Raw genomic sequence first — 11737 nt, forward strand, 5'->3', positions numbered from 1 at the left:
AAGAAAGAAGAGAAAAGGCAGTGGAGAGGGAGACAGAGAGAGACACCATACCAAGTATCAAGAATTAAAAAGAATTAGAATAGCACTGGATTTCTCAACAACTATACTGGAAGCTAGAAGACAACAAAGCAATGCTTTCAAATTCTGGGGAATTTTCAGCTTAGTATTCTAGGCAAACTATCAACTATGCATGTGGCTTATAGAGAAAACATGTGTTATACAAGCTTTTCTGAGGCATGAGTCATAGTGCTGGTGGCCATGAGTTCAATGTTAATGCATCAACAATATATCTCAAATAAGATGTCTTTAAACAGAAACACACATAAAATTAGGTTTTGTATTTATCAGTTGACTCACTGTTTACTCACTCAGTGTTAAGGCTCACAGGAATCTAACCCTGTATTTCCCCTGGGAGCAATGTTTCAGTTTGCTAAGTCAGTGTTTGCAATAACTTTACAGAGCATAACTACCATGAATAGTGAGAATCGGCTGTATAGACTTTTCCTTTTCTTTCTTTTTGCACTGCCTTCAGATTACCTCTTCTCATATCCCCTTTTCCACCACTGGACCAACTACACTGTTGCTGATGATTGCTGTGGTGATGAGGCAGGAAGGGGGTGAACAAGTAGAGAGTTTACCAGCTCTCCCCTGTCTTGCCCTTCTCTGCCCCAGTTTGCAGACATCCACCCCCCAACATGTGTTTGCTCACATTCTGGTTCAAAAGAGACTTCAGTCTTCTCAGAGGGTTCTCAATTATATGTTAGTTTATCATGTCCATGATTATTTCTCTTTTGTGGCTTTTCTCTGCTATAGTTCTGTAGTTTGCAGTTTTGGAAGAAGGTACCAGCAGTACAAGCTGGTTCATTGGCTTGTCAAAAACTTGATCAGGGAGGATGTTAGCAATATGATGCAAGAACAACCAAGAGGAAATATCAGGTATGAAAAATATAACTGTTGAAACAAAAAGCACAATGGCTGAACTATGAAGCAGGATAGATACAGCTAAGGACTGAATTAGGAACCTGCAAGATCATTGCAAAGACCTATGCAAAAATGCAGGGGAAAGTAAAAGAGCTTTTCTTTAAAAAAAGAAAAGAAACAATAAGGATATGAAGGATAAAAATATCAGTATTCTGATAATAGAGATTCCATAGGGAGAAAAACATAAAGTTGAAAATTGAGCCTATAATATAGAGCCAAAGAGAGAGAGAGAGAAAACCCCAAAATTAGACATTTTACTGTGAATTAGAATCATCCAGGACTGCAAGAAATTTTCAGAATGTTTTCAGAGAGAAAAACATACAAAAGAACAAGCATTAGATTGACATGAGACCTCTCAGTAACAATGCTGGATACAGAAGACAAAGAAGTAATATTTTTAAAGTGTTGTGCAGTCATCCCTAGGTTTATGTGGGGGATTGGTTCCAGAACCCCCATATATATCCACATCTGCACATGCTCAAGTCCTGCAGTTGGCCCTGAAGAACCCACCCATGTATACGAAAAGTTGGCTGCCTGTATATGTGGGTTTCACATCCCACAAATACCATATTTTTTATCTAATTTGGTTGAAAAAAATCTGCATATAAGTGGACCCCTGCAGTTAACACTCAAGTTTTCAAAGGGTCTACTGTACATTGAATTTTGCATACAGACAAATTGACAATGAAACATGAAGATATAATTTAAAAATTCTGGACATAACAACCATAGTTTCTGGTATACAAAATCTCAGTACCTATGTCATACAAAGACTTACTTTGAAAAACCCTTGGAAGAAATATTCAAGTTAGAGGAAAATAAATACAACAGATGTTGTATAGAAATGTGAAGTTAGGGTGATTAAAATAATTTGGCAAATTAATTGTTATCTTAAAAAATCAAAGGCTGATGAAAACACAAATTAAAAACCATATTCATAAAAACCCAGAACTAAATTCTATCTAGACCATATCAGTTGTGTGTGTCTTATTGTTGTTGTTATATGTATTGGTGGGGGAGAGAGAAAGAAGAGTCCAAAGACATAAGAGAACATGCTAAACTACTTGCCTTATTGGAGGAAAGAAATAGGTATTTATAAGTTTAGTAAGTCAGGATGAATAAATAAACAAATATGTGTCTTAAGAGCAAAGACCATAAAAACAAAAATGAAGTATGTTCTTTTAAACCAGCAAAAGAAAATCGATCTACTCAGTGAAGAGTAAAATTAGAAAAGGAAAAAAAGTATCAGTAATGAAATAAAATGGAAGAAATAAGTAATAATATAAAGTGATTATGAGAAATGTAAATAGGTTAAACAACCAAACAAAAGAGAGCATCTCAAATTGAGCATTTTGAAAGATCCAACAATATATTGTTTACAGAAGACAACTTCACAACCAAAGAATACAAAAAGGTTGAAAATAAAGAAAATATGATCCAAAAGAAAGCTGAAGCAACAATCTTAATATCTAATAGAAAAATTCAAAGGGCAAAAAAGGAAACCATACTTGTTGAAAGAATAGTAGAGCAAACACATATGCACCTGACAATATTGCAACAAAAAAATAAGACAATTGACAGAACTTCATAGCAAATAAATTAATAATTTTAATTGGAAGTTTTAACACAAAAAAATTATTGAGGAGGAAATGGAGTCTTCAGAAATGAATAGGTTAAGCAGAGAAAAAGCAGTGATCTAGAAATCTGAGTATTTTAATTAATAAGCTTTATTTATATCCAACAGAGAACGCATATTCTTTTTGGGCATATATGAAACAATTTTAAAAATTAATCACGTATTAATCCACAAAGAAAGTTACAAGAAAGTCTAATGAATGAATGTTATCAAGAATATATTTTTCAATCATAATGAATTAAAATTATAAAATATTTTTCAAAAGGGTAGTGAAAAAAACTGTTAGATTACTAGATAATGTTTTTCTAAAACTGTTATTTCTAGAAATAGAATTCTTTTCTAGAAATGCATTATTTCTAGAAAACCCAGAAAACAATTATTAATAGCTGATTTAACAGTAAAATGAAAGTTTTGATAATAAAATAACAATAACAAATGAAGCTAATAAATATATAAAACTGGTAATGAAAACACTTCAAAATTTGAAGACCACAACTACAGTAGGTTTTAGAGACAGATGTATAGCTTTAATTACATTTATCAAGATATAAGACAGATTGAAAACAAAGAGTAATACTCAAGAATACGGGGAAGGGACAAGCAAAGAAACAGAAAGAAAGAAATAATAACAAAGATAGAACAGATGTCAATGACCTAGAGAAAAACAACAACAAAACAGAGAAGATTAATACAACCTTAAACTGGTGTTTCAAGAAGATTAATAAGATAGATGTGGCAAGGCTACTAAAGTGAAAAAAAAAAGAGGTAGAAAGTACAAATTTAAAAACTGAACGCAAATGGGGAAATAACCACAGACACAGCAGAGGTTTTAAAATTAATAATTAATATTGTGAACAATTAACTATAAATTAATACATTTTTAAAAGTACTGGCTGTGCGCAATGGCTCACGCCTGTAATCCCCAGCACTTTGGGAGGTCGAGGCGGGTGGATCACGAGGTCAGGAGATCGAGACTATCCTGGCTAACACGGTGAAACCATGTCTCTACAGGGTACAAAAAATCAGCCTGGCGTGGTGGTGGGCCGCTGTAGTCCCAGCTACTCGGGAGGCTGAGGCAAGAGAATGGCATGAACCCAGGAGGTGAAGCTTGCAGTGAGCCGAGATCGCACCACTGCAATCCAGCCTGGGGGACAGAGCGAGACTCTGTCTCAAAAAATAAATAAATAAATAAAAATAAATAAAAGTACAAGCCCATTTGACATAATAAATGTAGATGCAAAAATTCTGGATGAAATATTAACAAACAAATTCAGCACTATATTTTTAAAAACATATCATGATGAAGTGGAGTTTATCCCAGCAATGGAAGGAAATGGCAACATAAAAATAATCTACCAATAAAATTACAACATTAATAGTCTAAAGGAGAAAAATCATGATTATATTGATGTATGCATGGATGGAAGGGGTAAAACCAAATATTTACTCAAAAGCCTTAACAGGCTAGGAATAGAAGCTCTTGCCATCATTGCTAATTGGCCCCCTTCTAATAATAAAAGTTTACCTGGACACATGGTTGTGAAGTTAAGACTACGTTTTCCATCCACTCTTTTTTTTTTTTTTTTTAAACTGAGTCTTGCTCTGTCACCCAGGCTGGAGCACAGTGGCACAATCACTGCAGCCTCGACCTCCTCAGCTCAGGTGATCCTCCCACCTCAGCGTCCCAAGTAGCTGGGACCACAGGTGCATGCCACATCTGGCTAATTTTTAAATTATCATTATTTGTAGAGATGGGGTCTCTCTATGCCGCCCAGGCTGGTCTCAACCTCTTGGGCTCAAGCGATCCTCTGCCTTAGCTTCCCAAAAGTACTGGGATTATAGAATTGAGTTATTGTGCCCGGCCCCATCCACTCTTGCTATGTATTAAATAGACTCTGGTCAAAGGGATACATTTTGAGCATCTGGCACTGCTGAGTCAAATCAACAAATCGTACAGCATTTGGCACCAAAAAATTCACTCCTGGCTATATATTAATACATCTTAGAGAAGTACCCACACAGGCCCATAATGTCTGTTCTTGTAAAGAATTGTAGTACTCTAGGTCATGACCAGGAGAATGGATGAGTAAAATTTGGTACTTGCATGGAATGTTTTTGTTGTTGTTGTTGTTGTTGTGAGGCGGAGTCTCGCTCTGTCGCCCAGGCTGGAGTGCAGTGGCGCAATCTCAGGTCACTGCAAGAAACAGGGTTTCACCATGTTAGCCAGGATGATCTCGATCTCCCGACCTCATGCTCCACCCGCCCTGGCCTCCCAAAGTGCTGGGATTACAGGCATGAGCCACCTCGGCCGGCCATTTACATGGAATTTTATTAGCAACTAGAGACAACAGATTAAAAGAGTACCCAGCAACAAGAAGACACCTTAAAAACAATACTGCTAATCAGTAGTTGCCAAGGGAAAGCAAATAGAAAGGAGTAGCATGTGGGAGCTCCTTTATGGTGATGGACCAGTTCAGTATCTTGATTGTGGTGGTTATATGAATGTATATATGGGATTAAATTGCATAGAACTACACACACACACACACACACACAAAGAGAGAGAGAAAGAGAGAGAGAGAAAGAGGGGAGTTCATGTGAAAACCAAATTAAAATTTGTGATTTAGTTAATAGTATTGCACCAATACCTATTTCCTGGTTTTGATATTGTAATGCTGGTAAATAAGGTACCACTGTTGGAGAAATCTGGGTTAAGGGTCCACTAGACTCCAGGTTCGATTTTTGTAACTTCCTTGGAGTGTGTAGTTGGGTGGGTAAGTCTATTGACTATTACAGGACAAATTAGACAGTCTGCAGACAATTAGAAGGAGAAGCCAAAAGTAAGCAAAAACCGTCCATACAAATATTATAGAACCAGAGTCTTGCAATAATGGCAGAACTAGGAAAAAGAACACGAGGGTTATCACTAAAAACAATACTTAGATTTTTGTTCTCTTAATTTCATTTCCTGATCACAAATTTTATGGTATATTTGTGTGGCATGAAGTTGATATTTGGCTTATAAGAATGTGACTGTGAAGAGCTTGGTGCTCAGGAATTTCTGTAATATCACAACAAGGTATCTTCTGCTCCCTATTATAGCAGTGAAGAAACTCTAGTCTTTAATTAAAAAAATAAAAATAAAAAAAACACAGCATTGCTTAAAATCCGTCTTATTTCTATTTCTCCAAAGAAAAAGGACCACCTTTTTACTGCCATTGTCTCAAGCACTTGCAGCCTGGCCCCTGCATGCCTCTCCTGTGGCAGCCCTCCGCATGAATACCCCCATGTGTAAGTTCCAGGCATAGTCAACTTTATTTGGTTCTTTAAATATGCCACTTTCTCTCATTCTGGCCCTATGCCCATGCCATCCTTACTGCCTTATTTAGCTAACTACTATGTATTCTTCAGATCTCAGCTTAAACATCATTCTTTTTCCCTAAAACCCCCACCATCTTCCTAACACTTAGAATAGAGCACTAGCTGGGCTGATTCCTGAATTCCCCATAGCACTCTGATGTCTGGCCCCTTTTACAACCATCCTGACATTTCAGAGCGGTTACTTGCCTAGTGCCTGCCTTCTAGGTTGGTCTATGTCCTAGGTCTGTCTTGTTCGCTTCAGAATTGCCAGTACTTAGCATGGTGCCTGAAACATAGTAGATGTTGAATAAATACTTTTAAACAATATATTTGCCTGAGTGCGACTGGTTGGGAGCAAGGGGTCTGCCTTAAGAACCAGATCCCTGACCTGAAGTATGAAAATGGGGCTGGTCAGGACTCATCTGAGAACTGGCACAGGGTTGTATGTGCTGGGAAGTTGATGACTGGGACCATCCATGAGAAGCAGGGCAGATAGCAGCCAGAAAACAGCCCAGGGACCTGAGGCAGGTTCCCCACTCACACTACATGATCCCTGCATGAAGTGGCTTGGAGAAAATAGAGAAACAATTCCCAGAAAAAAAAAAGACATCACTTTGAATGTTTGAATCTTCTTCCACCCTCACCATCAGCAGGCTGCCCATTAACCTTCAGGGGGCTTAAGAAGAGGCTGGGCGCGGTGGCTCACGCCTGTAATCCCAGCACTTTGGGAGGCCGAAGGGGGTGGATCATGAGGTCAGGAGTTCAAGACAAGCCTGGCCAACATAGTGAAACCCCGTCTCTACTAAAAATACAAAAATTAGCCTGGCATGGTGGCATGCGCCTGTAGTCCCAGCTACTCGGGAGGCTGAGGCAGGAGAGTCGCTTGAACCCAGGAGGCAGAGGTTGTGGTGAGCCAAGTTCGTGCCACTGCATTCCAGCCTGGGTGACAAAGCGAGACTCCATCTCAAAAAGAAGAAGGAGGAGGAGGAGGGGGAGGAGGAGCTTTCAAGAGGGGATTTCCTCCTGTCGGAGAGAGCAGCCCACAGAGACTAGCTGCTTCATTTACTCCTGTCTCAAGGTCAAGGGCATCAAGGTTAATGTTATAGGATGCCTTGGAAGCAAAGCTAGCTTTAAGAGTACTAACGTTAGGGAAAACCAAGGAAAATGGTGTATAGGAGGCAGGACTAACTTGTCGATCCCACACTGATGAACAGAGCAGCGTATGGAGGCCCACATCATGAATTTTGTTCCAAGAACTGCCACAGAAACATACCAGCAAAGATGAGAGAATCCACAGACCCTTAAAAAGAGGCGGATTGCCGCTGCAGCCTCCATGGGACAGCCTAGGAACAGTGAATCTTCTTGCTTTCTTAACTGAGAGGCTTGTAGCCTGGGGTAAGTTCTCAGCCTTACTCAATAGCTGCCTGGAAATAAACTTGTGTGCTGTTGTGGGGCACTGTGGGAGTAAGACCAGCCTTTTGAGCTGTGGGCTGTGTGGGAGCTGGGTGAGGCCTGTGGCTGCTGGTTTTTTCCCACTCCCCTAGAGACCTGTGTGATGTAGCAGAGGCATCAATAATCCCCCTGGGAACATAACTCCATTGGCTGAAAACCACATCCCCATCCCCTACAGCAGTCACAGCAAGCCCTGTCCAAGGAGAGTCTGAGCTCAGACACCTAACCCTGCCCTCATCTGATGGTCTTTCTGTGCCTGCCCTGGTGGCCAAAGACAAAGGACATAATCCCTTTGTAGCTCTATGGCCCCGCTCACCACCTGACCCTAGGGCAAGCTCGTATCCTCCCTATACAACCGCAGCTGATGTGTTGTTGAAATCTCCACCTCCTAGCTGGAAGCCAACCAACACAGAACCAGTGCACTTAACAAAAGTACAACCAAGGACCCTCACAGAGTCCACTTTACTCCCCTGCTACCTCCACCAGAGTAGGTGCTGGTATCCACAGCTGAGAGACCTGAAGATGGATCGCATCACAGGACTCTTTGCAGACACTCCCCAGCCTGGAGCCTGGTAACTCCACTGAGTGGCTAGGTCCAGAAGAAAAATAGTCACTGCAGTTCAGCTCTCAGGAAACCCCATCCCTAGGGGAAAGGGGAGAGCATTGCATCAAGGGAGCACCCTGTGGGACAAAAGAATCTGAACAACGGCCCTTGAGTCTCTGATCTTCCCTCTGACATAGTCTACCCAAATGAGAAGGAACCAGAAAAACAATTCTGGTAATATGACAAAACAAGGTTCTTTAACACCCCCAAAAGATCATATCAGCTCACAAGCAATGGATCCAAACCAAGATGAAACCTCTGAATTGCCAAAAAAAGAATTCAGAAGGTTGACTATTTAGACAATCAAGGAGGCATCAAAGAAAGGTGAAGTCCAACTTAAAAATATGAAAAAAAAAGATACAGATGAATGGAAAATCTCCAGTGAAATAGCACAAATAAAAAACAATCACAACTTCTGGAAATGAAGGACACACTTAGAGAATTGCAAAACGCACTGGAAAGCCTCAGCAATAGAATCAAATAAGTGGAAGAACTTCAGAGCTCAAAGACAAGGCTTTTGAATTAATCCAATCCAAAAAAAAAAAAGAAGAATTTTTTAAAAATGAACAAAGCCTCCAAGAAGTCTGGAATTATGTTAAATGTGCAAACCTAAGAATAATTGGTGAGGAAGAAGAGAAATATAAAAGTTTGGAAAACATATTTGAGGAATAATTAATGAAAACTTCTCTGGCCTTGCTAGAGATCTAAGCATCCAAATACAAAAAGCTCAAAGAACACCTGGAAAATTCTTCACAAAAAGATCATTGCCTAGGCACATAGTCATCAAGTTATCTAAAGTCAAGATGAAGGAAAAAATCTTAAGAGCTGTGAGGCAAAAGAAAGAATCAAGTAACCTATAAAAGAAAACCTATCAGATTAACAGCAGATTTCTTAGCAGAAACCCTACAAACTAGAAGGGATTGGGAGCCTATCTTCCTAGCCTGTTTAAACAAAACAATTATCAGCCAATAATTTTGTATCCAGTGAAACTAAGCTACATAAATGAAGGAAAGATACAGTCTTTTTCAGATAAACAAATGCTGAGAGAATTCACCATTAACAAGCCAGCACTACAAAAACTGCTTAAAAGGAGCTCGAAATCTTGAAAAAAATCTTCAAAGTACACCAAAATAGAACCTCCTTAAAGCATAAATCTCACAGCACCTATAAAACAACAACAGCACACACACGCCAAGGTATTCAGGCAACAAATAGCACCATGAAGAGAATAGTACTTCACATCTCAATATTAACATTGAATGTAAGTGGCCTAAATGTTCCACTTAAAAAATACAGAATGGCAGAATGATGTAGAATTCACCAGCCATGTATCTGCTGTCTTCAGGAGACTCATCTGACACATAAGGACTCACATAAACTTAAGGTAAAGGGGTGGAAAAAGATATTCCATGCAAATGGACACCAAAAGCAAGCAGGAGTAGCTATTCTTATATCAAAAAAAAAAAAAAAACAACAACAACTTTAAGGCAACAGCAGTTAAAAAAGAGAAAGCGGGACATTATGTAATCATAAAAGTACTAGTCCAACAGGAAAATATCACAATCCAAAATATGTATGCACCTGACACTGGAGCTCCCAAATTTATAAAACAATTACTTCTAGACCTAAGAAATGAGATAGACAGCAACACAATAATAGTGGGGAACTTCAATACTCCACTGACAGCACTAGACAGGTCATCAAGACAGAAAGTCAACAAAGGAACAATGGACTTAAACTACACTCTAGAACAAATGGACTTAAGAGATTATTTACAGAACATTCTACCCAACAACTGCAAAATATATTCTATTCATCATAATGCATTCTATTCATCAGCACATGGAACATTCTCCAAGATAGACCATATGAAAGGCCACAAAACAAGTCTCAACAAATTAAAAAAAAAAAAAAGAAATTATGGCAAGTACTCTCTCAGACTGGAGTGTAATAAAATCTGAAATCAACTCCAAAAGGAAGCCTCAAAACCATGCAAATACTTGGAAATTAAATAACCTGCTCCTGAATGATCATTGGGTCAACAACGAAACCAAGATGGAAATTAAAAAATTCTTTGAACTGAATAATAATAGTGACACAGCCTATAAAAACCTGTGGGATGCAGCAAAGGTAGTGCTAAGAGAAAAGTTCATAGTATTAAATGCCTACATCAAAAAGTCTGAAAGAGTACAAATAGACAATCTAAGGTCACACCTCAAGGAGCTAGAGAAACAAGAACAAAACAAATCCAAACCCAGTAGAGGGAAAGTAATAATCTAGATCAGAGCAGAACTAAGTGAAATTGAAACAAGAAATAATACAAAAGATCAATAGAACAAAATCTGGTTCTTTGAAATGATAAATAGAATTGATGGGCCATTAGTGAGATTAACCAAGAAAAGAAGAGAGAAGATCCAAATAAGCTCAATTAGAAACAGAACAGGAGATATTACAACTAATACCATGGAAATACAAGATTATTCAAGGCTACTATGAACACTTTTACGTGCATAAACTAGAAAACCTAGAGGAGATGGATAAATTCCTGGAAATATACAACCCTCCTAGATTAAATCAGGAAGAAATAGAAACTCTGAACAGACACAAGCAGTGAGATTGAAATGGTAATTAAAAAGTTAACAACAGAAAAAAGTCCAGGACTAGACCAGTTCATAGCTGAATTATATCAGACTTTCAAAGAATTGCTACCAAGCCTATTGACACTACTCCAAAAGATGGAGAAAGAGGGAATCCTCTCTGAATCATCCTATGAAGCCACTATCACCCTAATATCAAAACCAGGAAAGGATATAACAAAAAAAGAAAACTACAGACAAATATCCCTGATGAACATAGATGCAAAAATTCTCAACAAAATATTAGCTAACCTAATCCAACAGCCTATCAAAAAGATAATCCACCATGATCAAGTGGGTTTCATACAGGGACACAGAGATGATTTAACATCCACAAGTCAATAAATGTGATACACCACATAAACAGAATTAAAACCAAAATTCACAAAATAATCTCAATAGATGAAGAAAAAGCATTTGACAAAATCCAGCATCGCTTTATGATTAAAACACTCAGCAAAATCAACATAGAAGGGATACACCTTAAGGTAATAAAAGCCATCTATGACAAACTCACAGCCAACATTATACTGAATAGAGAAAAGTTGAAAGCATTTCCCCTGAGAACTGGAACAAGACGAGGATGCCCACATTTACCACTTCTATTCAACATAGTACTGGAAGTCCTAGCCAGAGCAATCAGACCAGAGAAAGAAATAAAGGGCATTCAAATTGTTAAAGAGGAAGTCAAACTGTCACTGTTTGATGGTGACATGATCATACACCTAGAAAATTCTAAAGACTCATCCAAAAAGCTTCTAGAACTGGTGAATGAATTCAGCAAAGTTTCTGGATACAAAATTAATGTACACAACTCAGTAGCCCTATTATACACCAACAGCAACCAAGCTGAAAGTCAAATCAAGAACTTAACCCCTTTATCAATAACTGAAGAAAAAAAATACTTAGGAATATACTTAACCAAGGAGGTGAAATACCTCTACAAAGAAAACTACAAAACACTGCTTAAAGAAATCATAGACCCAGCCAGGCTTGCTGGCTCATGGGCTGGGCGCGGTGGCTCACACCTGTAATCCCAGCACTTTGGGAGGCCGAGGTGGGCAGATC

The sequence above is a fragment of the Symphalangus syndactylus genome, chromosome 12 (genome assembly GCF_028878055.3).
Source record: "Symphalangus syndactylus isolate Jambi chromosome 12, NHGRI_mSymSyn1-v2.1_pri, whole genome shotgun sequence".
Lineage (NCBI taxonomy): Eukaryota > Metazoa > Chordata > Mammalia > Primates > Hylobatidae > Symphalangus > Symphalangus syndactylus.